This window comes from Acipenser ruthenus, chromosome 13, assembly GCF_902713425.1.
Source record: "Acipenser ruthenus chromosome 13, fAciRut3.2 maternal haplotype, whole genome shotgun sequence".
In the NCBI taxonomy this organism is placed as follows: Eukaryota; Metazoa; Chordata; class Actinopteri; order Acipenseriformes; family Acipenseridae; genus Acipenser; species Acipenser ruthenus.
In genome coordinates this window covers 34274590-34294134 of record NC_081201.1, presented here as the reverse complement: position 1 = coordinate 34294134, position 19545 = coordinate 34274590, and the positions used below count along the sequence as shown (strand labels likewise).

Genomic DNA, 19545 nt, shown 5'->3' with positions numbered 1-19545 from the left:
CATACAATAAGAACAAGAAATACAATAATTCTCAAGTGTGACAAACCACAATTCAATAATACAGCAGATAATAGTGAAAGTTACATCAGGATATGATTAAGTAGTGATAGTTACATCAGGATATGATTAAGTACAAAATACTACAGATTAAACACTTGGCAGATTACAATATTCTGAGGTTCAGGATTAAATGCAGTAAAATAGGGGGCAGATAAGAGCAAAATAAAGCATATTTAAATGAAGGGTGATAGTGTCCCAGGATACAACAGAGGAGTTCTACAGGTGCTGTTTGAAGAGGTGAGTCTTAAGGAGGCGCCGGAATGTGGTCAGGGACTGGGCAGTCCTGACATCTGTAGGAAGGTCGTTCCACCACTGCGGAGCAAGGGTGGAGAAGGAGCGGGCTCGGGAGGCAGGGGAGCGTAGCGGAGGTAGAGCCAGTCTTCTAGTGCAGGCGGATGCGTGAGTCATACAGAATCATATGAATGATGGAGTGAAAAACCTGAAATAGCAATTTAGACAGCAGCTAATAACAGATATCAGGCTTAAAGAGCATTGAAAGCAAGAGAGAACAAGTGGGCCTTGAGAGTTGCTTTGAAGCGAGCGACTGTGGGAGCTACATGCACTAAAGCTGGGAGAGAGTTCCAGAGAGTCAGAGTCAGAGGACCTCAGCTTGCGTGCAGGGACATAGAGGATCAGCAGGTTGGAGAGATACTCTGGACCTGTGTGATGAAGGGCCTTGTAGGCAAGCAGGAGAATTTTGAAAGTAATACTGAACTTTACAGGTAGCCAGTGCAGCTGGGCAAGACAGGGGGTAGAAGGAGGATTTGACTACAGAGGAGATTTGGACACCAAAGCTGGTAGCCCCCTCAAGCAAATCAAGCAAAACAAACATGTACATTTTTATTGGTTAATTTGAAATGAAAAACAAGGCTTCATTGCTTCATTCGTTTAACAAAGGAGGAGAGAGTCATGTTGGATAATGCAATATATGCTCTCTTCTGGAGGCCTGGGTTAGAATCCAGCTTAAATTTGATTTCTGTGGTATTAGTCATAAGGACAAACAGGTGGTAGCTAATATTGGTACAACATCAGCAGTACATTTGCTTTAACAAATAGTGCTTATTTTTACCTTAACATCAATTAAATTCTAACCCTTGAGGGTTTAAAAGTACAGAAAGGTTGGTATTGTTTCTGACACATGACTACCTACAGAAGTCAACAATTAGCTGATTGCTGGGCATGTTACAGTAGCCTTTCCATACTGCCGGTATCGGGCTTTCAAAGGTCACTTGTATCTACAGGCTGGTACAGAGCCCATGCTTTGTTCATTGTTGGCACACAACAAGTTCCCATTTCTCATGCTTGATTAGCTAATCTCGCTTGCTGTGGAAGCTAGAAATAATGCCACTGCCGTCTGAGGAAAATTACTTCAAGGAAATCGTAACGTTATTGACATTATCATTTTCATAAATCAGCCAGTAACCATGTTATAATTAGTCACATCAAAGACATGATTATCTGTCAAGGAAATGTACCCAAGCATAGATACAGACTGCTGTGGTTGATTCTTTGCAAGCAAGCATACTTGACATGGGGAGGGTGCCTGATCAAAAAAAAAGAAAAATGCTGTTCTAACAGTGTTTGCTCAATGATGCAAGTCAAGGATGCAAGTCCAACACCTCAGACAATCTCTCAAACTTTTAACTTCCAGGCATTAATTGTATCTAGATTAAAAGTTTGTCAGTTCTTTAATTGCTGGGAAGCTATTTCAAAGCTTCATGTATCGCGCTGTAAATTAGTGTTTTAAAGACTGACAAAATAAAAAGCTAACATGCCCCAGGGAAGCTATCATTTTAAATTGAAAAATAAACAACCTGACTGCCACCGACAGTATGGATCACAGGTGTTCTTATCAAATGTTTCCTGTTTAGATATTAAAGAATGATAACTGATTTGTAATAAGAAGAAAGTTACAATGTTTAAGCATGGAAAATGTTTGCCCTCTTTCTTGGATCTGGTATTGGTACTTTGATATCGGTATTGTGCAGTTTGCTATAGTTTTACCATGATTATACACTACTACACTGTGCTATGCTTTTACCATGGCATGGTAAAGAGAATGTTAGGGGGAAAAAATAAAGAAAATCCAGGATGAAGTCATATCCAGATAATAATAATTGTAGGCCTGGTGTTGTGTTCTTAAGCCTAGAAATGCTTCATACTGTATGCAAGGGGTGTCCAATCCTGGTCCTGGAGGGCCCGGTGTCTCTCCTGGTTTTCGTTCCAATTGTGCCCTAAATTACTTAATTAGAACAATAATTGATAATAATTGGTCCAATTAGTAATTTAGGACACAGTTGGAACAAAAACCAGGAGGGACATCGGCTCCCCAGGACCAGGATTGGACACCCCTGCTTACTGTAAACAAACCAACCTGCCTTCAAAGAATTTCAGAAATACTCTAAAAATCATTTTTTCTTTTCGGTTTTAGAATTGTAATTTTTTGCTGCAGTTCTACCAACCTTTTCTTATTTCTTTACACATTATTACTTTTACTCTTTTACTTTCAGATTTAATAAAAGGTTTTTAAAACATTCAAATAAATTACCATTCCACAAAGAGCTGAAATGGTACCTACTGAAACCAGTGAAAGGTAGGAAATTACTTTTCAAAGTTTTCGAGTGAACCTTTATTCTAAAATGATACAGATGATTTAATGCTTTTAAATATGGAAACTGACCTCAGAGTGGGAGCTGTAGAACTACAGCGGGGGTGACAATCCATTCAGGAAAATAATGCAATTCAGAACATTTATAAAAGAACTGCCATTACTGCAATATTTGAACTGCCTTTATAGAGCAATACAATTTAACTGTTGTTTGTACCAAAACTGTGCAGCCATTATACTACCATGCAACCACTGCAGCTGTTCTCTAGTTTGCTCCGCTGATCAGAATATATCGGTTCGGTTCAATTTCTGTTTTTTACTAAATGCATTCTTCCTAAAGGTACTGTCTGAACAAAACTAAAAGACCAATACAGAACATATTTAACCTGTTACATTCATACAGAAAGACCAATAACATGTGAATGGATTACTATCAGTTGACAAGGAAGGTCAGGTTATCAATCCTGATTTTACCCACCAGTTCCCATCCCAATTATTAGCTACAGTGCACAGTTGTCACAATTTTTAAATTCCTTTATAGTTCTTTATTTAGGTTTAGCACTTGCTCCCTTATAAACGTTTGCCATAGTAAAAACATAGCAAAGTCTAATACAGCATAGCAGAAGCATGGTAAAGCATATGTAAGCATAGGAAATAATAGAGAGGTATGGTAAAACACATTAATAAAATTGGCAAACCAGATTAACTATGGTAAATGAATAGGCAAAGCATGGTAAATATCATTGTAAACTTTTAAAAGGGCTGTGTCGGTTGTTAGTCCCAGACCTGTCAACTCTCCCGTATTCACCGGGAGGCTCTCGTATTTTGGACCCTTCTCCTGGACATCTCCCAGGACAGATTTTCTCCTGTATTCTCCTGTTAAACCCCCTTATGTCAGCAAACCTTTAATGCCTACAAAATTCATGGCCGGTATGTGATTACTGCAATCCTCGTCTGTACATAGCAGGGTTTATGACACACGGGAGTCCTGTGGCAGACATGCATTCAATGCACAAGGCAAGTTCACATACTTAGCCATGCAGAGAGCTAAACTTACAGCCTGCAGCTGTTTCTTCAATTTTGTAGCGGAGTTTCCTATGGGATAACCTTGGGGTGCATGGGAGGGGGTTTGCATTAGCAAGACAGAAATGTTAAGGTGCCACAGCTGAAAAGTGAGACGTTGCAGCCCCTCTGGTGGTGACACAGATGGCAGAGAATACAGAAGCTACTAGATGCTGCCATGAACAGCATGGTGCCATTGGTTGAGTTTCCATGCATGTTTTTTTTTTTTTTTTTAGCTGAGTTACTGTTTCCAATGTTTACATTGTTACCTGGTCTGTAGTGTAAAACGGGCGACACCTTGCTAATATATTTGAGTTTTTTTCTCAATAATTTAATAGCAACACCATTCTTGATCATTTTTTTATGTAAAGGTTACGGAAAGATTCAGTGTTGATGTTCAAGTCGCATAGAAAAGCGCAGGACATACGAGTGTGATGGTACCGCTACCTAAGAGAGGTGCTGGCCAGTCCCCCCCGCAGTCCTCCCCCCCCATCCCATCGTCTACAGCCTGGAAAATCACAGACAGTGAGGGTGAGCACTGAGAGAGAGAGAGAGAGAGAGAGAGAGAGAGAGAGAGAGAGAGAGAGAGAGAGAGAGAGAGAGAGAGAGAGAGAGAGAGAGAGACTCGCACACTTACCCACGCTGAGGAAGACAGTCTGGGGTTGCTGCCACATTCACACCAAACTACACACACACTCACAGAGACCGAAACCGCAACTTTTCTTTTATCGGCAGCATTCACAACACTGCTTCCACTGCTAAGAAACGAAAGAGAAAAAAAGAGAAAGAAAAAAAAAACTAAAGAAAACGGAATATGGAAATAATACTTAACTAGGAGGGAATTATTGATAATGTTCTAAGAAAGTACTCTAAACTAGAAAAAGCTTCTTTTTCGTGGGACTCTTCTTTCTTGGCAAGCGGGACAGATGGTCTCGGAAAGGTAAGGTGGTTGTTTTCTAATTTTGAAGCACTATAATAGCAATACTATATATATATATATATATATATATATATATATATATATATATATATATATATATATATATATATATATATATACATGTATTGTCAAAGAAAGATGCCGGTGCCGGTATATGTATTCTACATACGTCCTCTTGTTTACCAGAGCAGTGGTACCGTGTAAAGTCGCATCCGGCTGCCTCCTTGCTTCAGTCTCCTTATCTTGCTTTCGCACACTTTTGATGAACGTTTATTTTAATTGCTCATCTCTCATGTACCTCACACTTAATGAAATTAGTTTATTTTGGAGCGGTAAAATAAACCCTGACTCCAATCATAACTTGGTTAAGAGTGAATGGTATCTATCTATCTATCTATCTATCTATCTATCTATCTATCTATCTATCTATCTATCTATCTATCTATCTATCTATCTATCTATCTATCTATCTATCTATCTATCTATCTATCTATCTATCTATCTATCTATCTATCTATCTATCTATAGTTATGTCTGAATTTTAATAGTTGCTCTTTAAAACTCAGTAATATTAAGAAAGCCTTTTTTTCCTATTAGTATTTCTCTCCCTCAGAACCTGTACATTACTGCAGTCCTTTTGCTTTTTCAGACAGTCTGAAATGTACAGTATTTTTGGTTTGCAGAGTTGCACTGCACCAGAGCACCATTTAACTCACGTCACCCCCATTCACTTTTATTTCTAAGACCCCCTTCATGAAATTGTTCTTTATCTGGTTTCTGTCAAGATAACATTTTTAGTTACGGTAACAATTAGGGGGAAACATTAGACAAAAAAGCACCTTCATACTTGTCATCAGAAAAATAGCGTGTTGTTTGTTTGTTTGTTTATAATAATAATAGTTCGTGTTAAGCTGAATGAAAACGACGCTAGTATGTTAATACACCTCGGTTAAGCAATGATGGAATATGCAACAAACGGTTAAAAGCAGGATAGCGATACTCAGATAAATACGAATTTAGAGTTCGTTAGTGTCCGAATGATGCGTGCATGTGATGTTCATTTACAAAGCGAATGGGAAACAAAACTAGCCGGCAGACGCTTTGACAGCAAATACGTGCAAGAGTGCAGTGCGGTACAGCGTGAACTGTGTGGAGAATAATTTCTTGTCAGCCGGTTGTACACAATTGCATCCTGGATTTAGAAACTGTTGTTTGGTAAACTGGGGGGTTTGTTCTTTAGGTACCTGCCTTATTTACTTCCTGCGGCATGGGACCAGGACTGGTTCTGTCATGAAGTGAATCTTTCTACTTATGCCAAGCAACACCCTCCCCAAACATTTGCCTATAACAGAAGCATGTCAGATATGCCTGGAAACTTATTCTTTGATTGGAAAACGTACTTGAAGCAACATTATTATTATTATTATTATTATTATTATTATTATTATTATTATTATTATTATTATTATTATTATTAGGGAATCTACTGTAGAATTTGGAAGACATTTCTTTACTTTTTTGTTAAAATAAAAAAGTGTCAAGTATAATGAATGCCATTTTATTCAGTGGTTCTAATTATCAAAGTGGGTCTTGTCTTTACAGTGGTCCCTTTGAAGGTTTAGAGCAGCATGCCAGAGCTCTCTATTCAGGCTAGTGGAAGTCCTACAGTAGCACCAAATCTGAGCTGGTCTTCATTCACTGCTCTTCATTCACTGCTTTTGAAAGTGCTATTCAACCAGTTGTAACTAAGACACGCATTAGATTAATATTACTATCCTGCCGTCAAGAAGCCTTTACTTGGGGGTGGGGATTAAAGCATGTTGTAGGTTAATTGGATGCTTATGGTACAGAGCTGTTAACCATATTGTCAATTAACCAGTTCCTAAACAACATATATTTTATTCCCATGTCTTAAATCCTAATTTGTGTTCTGCAGGCAACAAACGTTAATAAGAACATAAGAACATAAGAAAGTTTATAAACGAGAGGAGGCCATTCAGCCCATCTTGCTCGTTTGGTTGTTAGTAGCTTATTGATCCCAGAATCTCATCAAGCAGCTTCTTGAAGGATCCCAGGGTGTCAGCTTCAACAACATTATTGGGGAGTTGGTTCCAGACCCTCATAATTCTCTGTAAAAAAGTGCCTCCTATTTTCTGAATGCCCCTTTATCTAATCTCCATTTGTGACCCCTGGTCCTTGTTTCTTTTTTCAGGTCAAAAAAATAAATGACAGCTTTGTGCTTTTACAACATGGGAAGCTACACACTGGCAGCAGTTTTCAGTCTGTTGCAATGTTTTTAAAAAAATCAGTTTTGTAGATCATTTTTTGTTATGGAGGTGTCATAGAGTTTTGCATTTACCAAATGTTGTTTTAATGGGGGATGTGTGACAATAACTAGGCTCCACGATTAACTGCTGTATTATCAAGTCAGTTAACCCATAGGAAGCAGGAAATAACAATCAAATAGACTTTTTTTTTGCTGATGCTATTAGTTTCCATAATATGTGCCCTACATCTGTAAAACTCCAAAGAGTTGTGGGGGAGAAAGATTTCTTGTGATAGACTACAAAGTAATCTTATTCTAAGAACCTCTGTACTACGGAACTGCTAGTAAACATAGTGCTTTTGTTTTTCTAACTTTAGAATTGTGTTCTGTGCACAGGATGACATCAGTAAATGGGATAAGATGTGCTGGGATTTTGATTGTTTGATTACTCATACAGTACATGATTTATAACATGTTTTCCCACACTAGACTTTTGTTTAAATTGGTCCGATTTACTATTTAGCATTCAGATCTCTTGCTCTCACACCATGGTTCACAAATAACTTTTGGAAAACAATTTCCAAAGTGTGTTTTATTCAGCCCCGTCTCGCATGCTAAACTGCTTCAAAACTTAGAAAGGCAGTTTGATTTAAAATTGTTAAACCTAACACCTGTGCAAGTATCTGAACTCTGGTTTCTACACAAGTTCTTTTGTATAATGTCTGGTTACTCTGAGTAATTATGCGCTTATATTCCTACTACCTTAAACAAGCTAACACTGCATGTTCATCAAGTAAGTCCGTCCTTCGGATGAGACATAAAACCCAGGTCCAACTGTAAGGCTGTGTGGTCCAGTGGTTAAAGAAAAGGGCTTGTAACCAGGAGGTCCCCGGTTCCAATCCCACCTCAGCCACTGACTCATTGTGTGACCCTTAGCAAGTTACTTAACCTCCTTGTGCTCTGTCTTTTGGGTGAGACATAGTTGTAAGTGACTCTGCAGCTGATGCATAATTCATACACCCTAGTCTCTGTAAGTTGCCTTGGATAAAGGCATCTGCTAAATAAACAAATAATAATAAGTGACTCTGCAGCAGAAGTTGTTAATGCATAGTTCACCCCCTAGTCTCTGTAAGTTGCTTTGGATCAGTAAGCACTGCTGTATTGCTGAACTTGGTCAAGTTTTATCGAAGCTCAACAGACATTATCCATGCGGCTATTGGCACACTAGGTTATGAATCACAGGCCCAGCAATTGAACCAATGCAGTATTGCAGTGCAGTGCCGGCTTGTTAAATCTCTATCTGAACGGATGCAGTATTGCAGTGCAGTGCCGGCTTGTTAAATCTCTATCTGAATGGATGCAGTATTGCAGTGCAGTGCCGGCTTGTTAAATCTCTATCTGAACGGATACAGTATTGCAGTGCAGTGCCGGCTTGTTAAATCTCTATCTGAACGGATACAGTATTGCAGTGCAGTGCCGGCTTGTTAAATCTCTATCTGAACGGATGCAGTATTGCAGTGCAGTGCCGGCTTGTTAAATCTCTATCTGAACGAATGCAGTATTGCAGTGCAGTGCCGGCTTGTTAAATCTCTATCTGAATGGATGCAGTATTGCAGTGCAGTGCCGGCTTGTTAAATCTCTATCTGAACGGATACAGTATTGCAGTGCAGTGCCGGCTTGTTAAATCTCTATCTGAACGGATACAGTATTGCAGTGCAGTGCCGGCTTGTTAAATCTCTATCTGAACGGATGCAGTATTGCAGTGCAGTGCCGGCTTGTTAAATCTCTATCTGAACGGATGCAGTATTGCAGTGCAGTGCCGGCTTGTTAAATCTCTATCTGAATGGATGCAGTATTGCAGTGCAGTGCCGGCTTGTTAAATCTCTATCTGAACGGATACAGTATTGCAGTGCAGTGCCGGCTTGTTAAATCTCTATCTGAATGGATGCAGTATTGCAGTGCAGTGCCGGCTTGTTTAATCTCTATCTGAACGGATGCAGTATTGCAGTGCAGTGCCGGCTTGTTTAATCTCTATCTGAACGAAGGATTTTTTCTTACCTTGCTAGATGTTGTAGCAGGTCACATACTGCAGTTTTCAATTGACACATGGTTGTATTCAATGACCACTCTATTATTCACCATCATTATTTTTGTGAACCCGGCATTTCAAATCTACCGGCGTAACAATGCTGGAAACCAATGTGAAAAATTGCTGAGGTAAAACAGATTCCTGCTTTGAGAAAATACTGAAGACACAATAAAAACATGGTGATTGTGGTAAAACACTGGATTATGGGAGTTATGAAAAGTATGTACATTTTCAACACAAACTGCTGTACGTATGTAACATATCCTGATATTGACTCCAAGGTGAAGTAGGTAATTAACATATTCTTATTTTGGGTTTGAATATCTTATATTTGATTAGAACTCAAACGTGCACATTTTATAAAACCATTTAAAGAAGTAATGCATTTTCATGACATGTGCACTGTTTCTGTCAAGATATTAAGTATATGTCAAGTAAAAATAATGCACTTATGTTTTTTTGTGTATGTTAATAACATAACAAACATTTTAAAACATTTATCTTAATAAAATAAGATTTTATAACAAAGATAAACTTGAACAAATGTTACAGTGCCTACGGGTACCAAGTACTGGAGACTGACCGATGTGCTAAATCAGTCACAGGAGCATTAGGCTGTAACTTAATACACACATCAAAAGCTGGTTACTTTTTAATAAACTGAGGTTTTTTTTCTATTAGGGAGGTATTTTGCAGTGTCAGACAGCACTTAAAATCACAGAAACTAATTGTTACATTCTCAACATGTGCTGTGTTGCCAGTTACATTTTTCTTTATGTCTGCAGTTATTTCAAAGCACATTTTACATGTGGTTATACAGTAATTAAGGCCAATTGACAATTGATTACGTGTCTGTCTGAAACTGGGCAGGTAATAACCAACATGTATTAGGAAACCTTAAGTCACAGAGGGTTTAAGTGTTTTTAATAGTTTTTCATTGCATTCCCCGACACCCCCCCCCCCCCCCCAATTAATTTTATAGTCATCTTATGGTACAAAGGTGGATAAATGTATATTACACACTGGCCACATGTGATGCTAATTTCCCTGGCTAGTTTTATTGCGTGTCTGCAATTTATTAAGAAATACGACCCTAAACACTGCTTAACTTGTCTCCACCTTTTGTACATAAGGACACTGGATCCAATAAAAATAATATGATGCTGTTTGGTTTTCCATTTCTTTTTCCATACGGGGATCCTTACAACACTCCATTTATGAAACCAGGTGTAACGCATCAATAAAAACACCGAATGTTGCTATTTTATTTTTAAGACTTATTACATAAATTGCAAATATTATTACCCCTGTGCTACTTACATTTATTTAAAACTGAAGCCCATGTTCTACAGTGGTCCAGCTGCAGTTCCTGCAGTTCTGGTAAGCCAAAACCCTTTGCTCTCGTTGGGCTCTATAGTCTACATTACCTTGATAGTGCCGGGAGTGCATGGAATTGCCTGGCTGTGCCTTCCCAGACTTTGGTTTTCCTTCTTTGTGGTTCAACCATCCTCTCTGTCCCTGGGGGAGACAGACCCCCCCCCCCCCCACCTCCCCCATCAAGATACAGATTGACATTAGTTTAAGGCAGTGGCATTTGAGTTGGATTTTGCCACCATGCCATAAATATATCATCATAGGTCACACACCCATTCTAGACAATACGGCAGCAGAGTTGTGTGTTGGGACTCTTGTAGTCTCTACAATGATATGTATTTGCTATAAATAAAATACTTCCTGAATACCCACATAGGTGTTGACATTTGGAGGAAGAAAATATTGTTATCAGCTGGTAGCAGGATGCGGGATGATCAGGAGGTGTAATCTGGGGGCCTTTTTTGGATTTCTTTGAAAACTGTTCACAAAAAGAAAAACACTTTAATCTAATTGGAAGACACTCGGCACAAAAACACAAACAATTCTCATTCATGATTGCTTCTGTGAATCATACTACATAGCAGGCTTTGCTGTATGGCTCTGCTGCCTGTCAGGAACTGTCTCTGAATGGCAAGCCACAGATTACATGTTTTCTTAACCCTTCTTTGTACGGCGAGTGTGCATTTGACTGTTTGTAAGACGTCTTAAACCTTATGCAAAGAGTTTGCAGCACAGCAAACATTGTAAGACATTATCTGCATCCATTTATGGATTACTACAAAGGAATCATCAACATGCCTTTTAATTCTCCTTAATTCTAGACTTTTAGGTAGTTGCTGCAGCTATTGGCATACTAGGTTATGAATCACAAGACCAGCAATTGAGCAGATGCAAGTATTGCAGTGCAGTGCCGGCTCTTTAAATCTCTATCTGACTTTACTTTGAAAGGTCCTTTCTGTTAATTTAACAAATTCACAATTCCTATAAATGTCACTATCAACCAGATATGTTTTTTCACTCAATGGGCTAGACAAACAGAGTCTGGAGTAGTGGTTAGGGGCTCTGGACTCTTGAACGGAGGGTCGTGGGTTCAATCCCTGGTAGGGGACACTGCTGCTGTACCCTTGAGCAAGGTACTTTACCTAGATTGCTCCAATAAAAACCCAACTATATAAATGGGTAATTGTATGTAAACAATAATGTGATATCTTGTAACAATTGTAAGTCGCCCTGGATAAGGGCGTCTGCTAAGAAATAAATAATAATAATATACCTTGCAATTTATTTTAATGCTGTTTGCATAGCATCTTGGTAACTGTTAAAGTGGTTTGCATACTTAGAATAAAATCACGCTGTTCCGATAAAATCCATTCATTTTAAGTCATGTTATCTTGACACATAAATGTGGCTGCTGTAGTATTCATGAGACTATTACATTTATACTACTGTCTGTTTAAGTTTGTACGACTTAAACCAAAGCTCAGTGATTCACAGTTGTATTCATAAAGTATTATCAGGTACATTGCAACCCTGTATTTTTACTGCCACGCTAGTATTATTGACCCACATCATTGCAAATACATTTTACAGAGCTCTGCAGAAAGGCTGATGGATAACATGACTCATACTAACTTTTATGAAGACAGAAATGTTGTTTAGTTATTATTACACAAGAGAAATAACAAACTGGCCATGGCTCCAGGTGGTGTTTTGAAATTTTTATAAATGATATTAAGCTTTACCTCTGTTGTTTCTACTGTAAAAACCAATCATATGTACAGAGATGTACAGACTGTTGCATTTGTGTTCTTGACGGCAGATCTCATTTAAAAAAGTGCAAGTGAAGCTTGAAATTGAAAAGCATTTCAAAACCAACCCTTTTGCAGGTGATAACAATGATTTCTGATGCCTTACATTCGACTGACTGACAATTTCCTTAAACTTGAAAAGGCTTTTTTAAAAAGATTTCACATTTCAAGTAAAGAGAACATGTGCCTGCGGTGATAAAACTGTCTTGAGGTGGTATGAAGGAGAGTCATCAAAGCGTACAGTACCATGTGCAAGCTAATTAAAACATATTACTCAAGAATCATTAAAGTGGCAAAGTTAAGAATTACTTATAAAGTAGGATCTTCCAGGGGCCATAGCTCCTCATTTCATACTTTATAATTAATCCAGACGCACCATTATCACAAAGGTATGACCCATTTTATGGTAATCCACAGTACTATCAAGGTAACATATCTGCAAGTGAACGCCATCATATTAGGACCACTGTTTAATATCTATTGTGTTACCATTGCTGATAATGCTGTGTTCAAATAGTTCTTCTAGGGTTTCAGGGTAAGTCACTAGTATTAGTATTATATTAGTATTGCTCTCTCTCTCTCTCTATATATATATATAATTTTTTTTTCTTCTGTTAGGGTGTCTACTGAGATTGCTGTATGGTATATTATGATTTTAATTTAAAAAGTAGATTTTGTTAGAGAGAATAGAAAAACCAAGGAGTGGAGTAATCCCCATAAGGATTACTGCTTTTTGTGTAGTTGCTTAGTCCACAAAACACATGCTTAGGCCTTACTGTAGATGCATGGATTGTTCAGAACAGTTTACCTTCCACCAAATCCTACAGACAAGATCATCCCTGTATAGAAGCTATGGAATTTGTATGTTGCCATACACTGTTAGGAATTAAACATTAACCTTATGCGACGGCATTTTAAACACATTTTAGAATAGATATACTGTATATACTGTGACAAGAACACCCCATGAAGATAGCATCCGGCAGCATTAATGTATATACCGAACACCTTAGTGCGATCATGTCACTTTCAAAACAACACATGCAAATACTTTTGTTGGGAACCAAAACACTGTTTGAACATTCATTCATTTCACCACTCACATCCTGGTCACAGTTACTCATCTTATAACTTGCACTTGCCCAACCATTGGTCTTTTTAAGAGCAGCAGTGCATGTCTTGAAGAAATTGCTTCTGTTAAAATGTTGCTTTCATTTGCTATGATTATTGAGAATAAAAAAGTCAAGATCACTTCAGAAAGAAGCCAAATCTCTTAATTACCCCAATTTTCCGATTTGCTTTAAGTAATGCATTCTTACACACAATAAAAAAAATGACAGGAAGCAATGCATTTGAAACTGTTTCATTCTAAAATCCTAATTGTGCAGAAAATGTTGTCCATGGGGAGATGGGGAAGCTTGGGATTTGTGTGGGCGAAATAAATAAATTTGAAATAGAAAATGCATCTTTTATTTTTTGGAGATAACCACTCCTACAACACATTGTTGTCCCTCAACCTTCTTGGCTGCCATGGACAACTGAACAGCCATTCATCTGCATCCCTGCTTGTGAATTGAAGTGAAGGGAAAGTGGCTTAGTGCTAGCAGGAAAAAAGCAAGGCATACCATATAAGCAGCCAAAATAAGCTGCTGAAAACTACTGTTACCCAAGACTAGTTGAATGTACTGTAGGCTTATTTTCTAGTTTCTGCACACCTTGGCTTACAAACTCTGCTAGTATAACACATTCTTCATTCTCAATTGAAAAGCTGCCCCTCAGTGCTACATTGTTGCCTAAGCTTTAATTAAGCACTAGTAAAGCAGGGACATCATTATAAAGAGTTGTAATATATATCGTTGCATTTTTGTTTATTAATCCAAACATAAACAAGCAAGATCGGTCCTCCAGCGGATCTCCTTTGAAAATAACCCTGAAAGTCTACTGAACATTTCCATTTATAGAAAAAGGAATTCTGAATACATAACAGCCTATTTAACTGTGCATACATTGTAATTTTATGATGGAAAACATCTGCCATGATGATATAATTAAGAAGGGACAACTAGAGGGGGTAGGGGTCTACTTAAATCGCGGTAAATTTACGTATTTTTCGCAGGTAGGTTATGGAATAAAATTAGGATTTTGCGGACATTTCGCAGACCTGTTTAAACATTAAATAAACCTAAGTAGACAATATTATAGACTATATTGTAGACTATATTTCAGAGCACTATAAAAGCCTAAAAATAGTGGTACATGCTTCCTTACTAAAACAGAGTGCTGTCATTTGTTAAAGGCAAGCATGCAACATCCCCCTGCAGTTGCTGCTGACATTCTCTGTCTGGTGTGGACTTGCCCATACATTGAGACTTCATGTTCTGCATCCACTGAATTGGTTGGAAGTGTAAGGCAAAGCTTTGCCAAGTTATACAGATGTGGAAATCGATTAGAAACAGTCCCACAACTCGGTTACCCAAGGGCATCTGGCATACTTTAATAAAGGCAATATATGCAGCACGTTCGTGGTCATGTTATTTGTCTTATCCAATAATGTATTTTATTAGAAAACATGCCTATTTGGGTCAAAAATTCTAACTGCATTTAAAAAGTAAGCAGCAGGTTGTTTGAAGCGAGGTGGCTGTGCTAGATCGTACCTGTAGTACTGATTTAACTTGGCTACAACCGACAGGAATACTTTTTGTCTGCGCTGACTTTCCAGTTTATTTTCTGAAAGCTGTTTATTTTACGTTCTGTTCAGCAGCCAGTTTAATGTGTAGCAATCGATCATATTTTCTCCAAAGACACATTACAAGATGTGCAAAAGAATTACCTCCATCTGCATGTGCAGTTTCTTTGGGAAATATCTGGATTATCAGCCAAAATATACTTTGCTCTTTTTGCTTTGTTGTTCAGTTCTGGTATTTTACCTCAAATGCTGAAAACTAGTACAGTACAGGTCACAGAAAAGCCAGTACAGACGCACTGATAGGCTGATTAAAATATTGTTGTCCTTTGAACAGTAAACAAGAATATTAACTGCTTTGGATTATTTTTTTGTAAATGTTAAGTCTAAGAACTTTTTTTTTTTGTCTAAGTGCAATGCACACAGGCTGGCGAAGGAATAATAAAAAAGAAAACCTTCTACAGAAGGAAAATACATAGTTTGCATCGCTTGCGTTGTGCAGTAGTTCATTTAAACGAGCTTTCTTTTTTTTTCTCTCCGTACTTGTCTGGTATGCATTTGCCCTAAAAGAGGTGAATTTCATGGTGACCCCTCAATTTCCCGATTTCCGTGAAATCCGCGAAATTAGGTAGACCCCTAACTATAAGACTCTTAATTTACTTTTTTTGTAGCACTACATATTAGGTATACTAGACTTGAGAACTTCAGCATGATCAGGTATAGGCCTCTAATATATGTGTGTATGTGTGTGTATATACTGTATATTAATCTTGAAGAGGACCAGACTGCTGAAAGATCATCTGTTTTCTGTTTTTGCTTTGCTAATGATGTGTGCAAATACATTTTTAAACTAACTGGGCAGTGTTTGTTTTAGTTGGAAGTGGTAAGAGCCTAACGTCAGTGCACCTCTAGCGCATACCCTCTCTGTTCCTGAAGTCTGTAAAATTAATTTGGGTGCTCATGGCGGTGTGGAGGTGTAAATCAGTTAACAAAAAAACAAATGCCCCTTTTCATTCCTTTTGCAATTTTTCTACCATTTGGCTCTCCTGAGAGCACAGGGTCCACCCATGGGCTTGCAATGTTCTGACTGGCCTTATAAACAAGATTTATTCACTGAGACTTGGAACACAGCGCCGGGACAAGAGGTCTCTGCAGTCATAGCAGCATTAACGCTGTGTCATCAACATATATTGTTAAGGGATCTTTGAAAACAGTTTTTGATGTCTAGATTTTGCATTACACAGACTGGAGATACAGGGTAATGCAGCAACTGTGTCAGTAATTTCATGTAATTATGTGAAGTATGAATTAACACTTGCTTATCCTTTAGTCACACTTTATGATGCAAAGGCACTTTCAAATACGACACATTCAAGTGTAAGAGGAAAAGGTTTGATTCTTCCTTCGGTGTAATGTGTTCCGAATCTTCAAAGGTAAAAATCTACCCTTCGTTGCAGCCCTACAAAGCAAGAAAGCTAAAATGCAATGATGTAACCTTCTAATCAAAGCGCTTTGTGATGGTAGTCCACTATGAAAGGCGCTATATAAATTAAAGATTGATTGATTGATAATACGCATTCCAAGCAGAGTTCACCTTCTCCCCATATGCTATGTAAGGCACATGGGTGTTAGCCATCAGTGCTAAACAAAACGTTGCGAGACAAATTAGTTCAAACAGTAAACATTTTGAGGAAATGAATTACTCAGCTTTATTTGGCCTTGGCTCACTTCAAGCTTTGTCAGGAGAGAAGAATAACAGTGGAATGACCTTTGTAACAAACACTGAAAGATTTATTTGTGGCTGGCGTTTCAGACGTTCTCGTTTCATGGTCGCAGTGTACTCACGATGTAAATGTCTGTGGAGGTAACCAGATTTTCTAATCAATTATTTTTCTCCTTTCAGATTTTATTTCTAGCCCACCTGAGTTGAAGCCCCGGGGTATGTTTTGCTACATCCACTGAGTTTCACTGTTGGGTGAGTCTAATAAACATAAAGAGCTCAATTCTATCAATTGTTTCAACAATGTGATGATTCAATATGTTTATGTTACACAGTAACCTCTGTCTTGCTCTGACACAAGAGCTCAACAGGCTACAAAGGTGAGACAATGTCCCAAGGTACAACTTGCAATATATACAAACCACACGGCTACTTGGAATTACCAGCACACATACAGTACATCGAATCAAATATGGAGGCGACACTAGTCAGTAATGGAATTTCTGGGAGTAGGGATTGAACTCTGTACGCTCTGCACAAAAAAATAATTGATTTAATGCCGCTTGAGCAGGCCTGTCCTGTTTGATCCAAGGTTATAGCATTGTTCAGTGGAATAATTTGGGTTAACAAGGTATTGAGGTACTTGAGTTGTCCATTAGTCAGTAGATTAAATACTGGAAGTTACTTTTCCAAAACATCATCATAAAGTGGATTCCAGAGGAAATTTCCTGACATGAACTTTAATCCAATTATTATTGTTTATTTTTTTAATGAAAACAGAAAGTGCTTGTGATGATTTTTAGTAAGTAGCTTTGAGAGTATAGCCCACTAACTTTTAGACAAACCCCTGCCAATCTTGATTTTGCCCCCTTTGTCAGTGGGCTAGTACTATATTTATAATCTTTTGACAATTTATTCTGCACTGTTCAAGTACAGTATTTTGGCATGCACAATCCTTTTCATGTTTTAAATTAAGAGCTTGGATTCAAACCGGTGATCCCTTGTATATATCTCTAGTCCTTTGCTCTGTGTGGCCCAAATGAATTTCTCAAATGTTGACATATGACAAACATAAGCTCTAAAAAAGTAACACGATAACTTGAAATACTTTCATTTGTTTATCTGGCTAGAATTTTGACTTACTCCCAAGTTTGCTATGTTATATATTTTGTTTCAGGGCTTACTGTACATTTACAACACATATAAATATAAGTACAATTTAAAGACACATATTCATCAAAAATGTGGGTATTACCAAATGTTTTTAACTGGTATTCATTCTGCTTAATCTGCTATAAAAAGAGCTGATGCTGACAGATGGAATGCAGCAGAACTGAGTCAGCTTTTGGAAGGATGTCTAGTACTGGCCTCACGTAGGCTGAAAAACACATATCTCACCCTTAGTTCTGAACCCACTTTAATTGCTATAATTGTTCTGTGCCAGAAAAAAGGAAGCCACTATCATATATTTTACTTCCAACACATGATTTTATTTTTCCTTTCCATTCTGTCCATTTGACTCGAAATTATAGAGCCTGCATTTAGGTGTACCGGAATTTATATTGCGTCTTCTTTTTTTTTTATTGGCTATTAGCCTATTTCTATAGTATTAACCATACGATACACTGAAGAATCTAAGTTATTTTCTAAAAAGAAAGCCTTTGATAATATCCTTGTGTAACAGTAGGGCTGGACGGGGTTATTTCATGGCAAACAAAGTGGACCAGGAACTAAGCCTGCCTGCTGTTAAGAACCCGAGAGAGGACTATAGGGAGCTGATAAAAGTTGGTAAGTAACGGGTTAAAAAGAAATGTGTTTAGGTTAATTGGTTAATTGGGTAACTGGGTAGGAAACGTGGGGAATTCAATTAATCAAGGATCAGGTGGGAGGATAGAAAAAGTTGGTGCAGACAGATTTGGAGGCCATTTTTCTGAAAGGAGTGGTGACTCTGGAGAGGGTGAGAAAATTAAAAGTGAACATATTGTTCAAATGAAACTAATGTGGAAAAAAAAATGAACTAACGGAATGTGCTCTTTCAGAAAAGCATATTATCCTTCTGGCTTTATTGTTATTGAAATGCCTTACCTTTTTACAAGAAAGTGGACCAATCTAGCACTGAGAATGCCCTTGGTTATCTGCAGGTTGGATTCCTGTTCTTTCAGATCCCATAAACTAAAGTGCTGCTGACACAATAGTGTCTTCCTACCATTGTTTCTTAAAAAGAGTATCATGCTGTAATTAATGTGTTGCCTATACATATTAAGTATCTTTTATTTGACCTTTTTTTTTTTTTACACGTTTTAATTAAACATTAGGCCTAAGTCAGAGTGAATTTTATCTGACCTATTCTAAATGGTAATTGGTTTGGATAACAATCTACAAAACATTAACTGACTAGCAGCCGATACTTCATGCTAAAAGAATGGAAATTAAAAACCTTTAGAGACAGATCATCCAGTGTCCCTTTATCAAGGTCCCAACACAAAAGCAGTGCATACCTTGGAAGTGGGTCATGTTGTCTATTACCCACATCACAAAGGCACCACACATTTTACTATTATTCTGAAGCAGAGTTGAATCTGTCCTTATTTCCTTAACATGTCTGGGATGTTAAACTTATCCTTTTAACTTTTTGATTATCGTCATCTCTGGCATCTGCTCAGAAGGGTATGAATTTAGTGTAGTGTGTACCTGGCTCCAAATTAACCATTGTTGCACTCCTCATTTGAATTATATTACTTGCTCTGTACTTTTACCCAATTAATATGTAGGGTTATTTTTTCATGTTTTATCTATTTCTATAGCCAGTGAGCTTTCTTTGTAATGTCGCCAGGTTCTCAAGCGTTTGCCATGAAATGAATTGCTTGTCATGTACATGTAGCTTCCTACAAGACACGGCCTCAAGGTTTATAATCAAAAGGTACTTTCTACTTGG

At 37.8% G+C, this 19545-nt stretch overlaps 1 protein-coding gene across 5 annotated transcripts in view; it reads left to right on the top strand.

Annotated features, from left to right (window-relative positions):
- Positions 1–4332: 4332 nt before the first annotated feature.
- The window catches only part of LOC117418037 (carbohydrate sulfotransferase 15-like), a 36729-nt gene continuing 21516 nt past the window's right edge, over positions 4333–19545 (top strand). For 2 of the 5 annotated variants that reach the window (XM_034030565.3, XM_034030564.3), the window contains exons 1-3: positions 4333–4670; positions 16794–16865; positions 18295–18398. The gene's annotated coding sequence lies outside the window, so the exon portion shown is untranslated. The remainder of the gene's footprint in view (positions 4671–16793; positions 16866–18294; positions 18399–19545) is intronic. The other 3 variants (XM_034030563.3, XM_034030566.3, XM_058985195.1) reach the window with 2 other exon arrangements.